The sequence below is a fragment of the Herpailurus yagouaroundi genome, unplaced genomic scaffold, assembly GCF_014898765.1.
Source record: "Herpailurus yagouaroundi ecotype Mexico unplaced genomic scaffold, PumYag 190, whole genome shotgun sequence".
NCBI classification, from domain to species: Eukaryota; Metazoa; Chordata; class Mammalia; order Carnivora; family Felidae; genus Herpailurus; species Herpailurus yagouaroundi.
The window spans coordinates 7,917,892-7,919,228 of record NW_024412421.1 but is presented as its reverse complement, the minus strand read 5'-3'; positions in this window follow the sequence as shown (position 1 = coordinate 7,919,228).

Below are 1,337 nucleotides of genomic sequence, written 5' to 3'. Positions count from 1 at the left end.
AAGTCTTGGGAAAATCATGGATGTTAGCTTCCCCGAGAGGGTTTCCATTTAGGATAGGGGGAGGGTTGCTTTTCTGATGGACCTAACACAGTTCTTGGCATAACTTCCTGGACCCTCACGTTACCCTGAACAAAGACCTCTGCATTGAGACCTTGAACTGAGGGGCCCAGACGTTTCCCTAGGCCCATTCCTGTTCTGGTGAAGCTGGAAGAGACCACTGGGTCACGGGGAAGGACTCTGTTCCTGCCAGGGGCTCTGTCCATCCTGGAAAATTCCGGGCTGCACCCGGACTTCCTGCCCACACAGGAGACTGAGAAAGAGCCCAGCAAAGCAGTTAGCTGCTCCTAGGTCAGCCTCGTGAATCACACCCGGGTGTAGACAGACTTACAAAAGACCTCAGTCCAGCAGTTTTTAGAGTGGCTTCCCCATCCCCTCTGCCAAGGATGGGCTCCGAGGGCAGACAGATCCCGGAAATGCTGAACACGTGAGGACTCTGAAGAAGTTCTGTGTGGGGCTTGGTTTGCCTGCTGATAACTTTTCCTAAATGAATTTGACCCCAGATACCTTCCTCCCTCTTCCTTTGCCCCACTGAGCTATAAAACATGCCACACTCCTAGGGTCCTGGGGCAAACCTCCAGAAATGCTGTTTCCAGGCAAGCTTTCTTTTCACCAGGGAGAAATCTGTGTGCCACAGAGGGAAAGGGACCGGCTCAAGGTCGGGGACTGGGAGCCAGACTTCCCAGCTCCCCATCCCATCCTTTCATTAGAAACCTTTGTGTTTTGAACTTCACAGATAGCAGACATTGGCTGGAGGCAGAAGACAATGTGCCCCGTTTCCCAGAGTTCAGGTTAAATAGCAGTACAGATAGGGAGACACCTGTGGTTCTCCGTGTAACACTGTGACCTGCCGGGGGGGGGGGGGGGGGTGACCACCACTTATTAAGCACTTACTGTATACAAGGCACGGGGCCCATGGCTTCACACACATCAATTTTTCTCATGGTAACTAACTCACGGAAGAAATCCCATTTCACAGATCAGGAAACTGAGGCTTGGCGAGGTGCAGGGACCTGTCCAGGACCACACAGCCAGAAAGCCCGCGAGCCTGGATTCGCATCCGCGGTCTGACTTCGGACGCTGTCTCAGCCTTCAAGGTGCACCGCCTCCGCAAACCAGCTGCCTCCCACCGGCCCCCACCGGAGCCTTGCTGCCTCCTGTAAGGTCAAGAACTTTACAAATTCCCCTTAGTAAACTCCCTCAGGGTCTGCTAAGGAGCAGAAACTCGGGGAAGCTGCACGTCCTTTATTTCACGTCCTTTGATGTGTTCCAGACCGGGG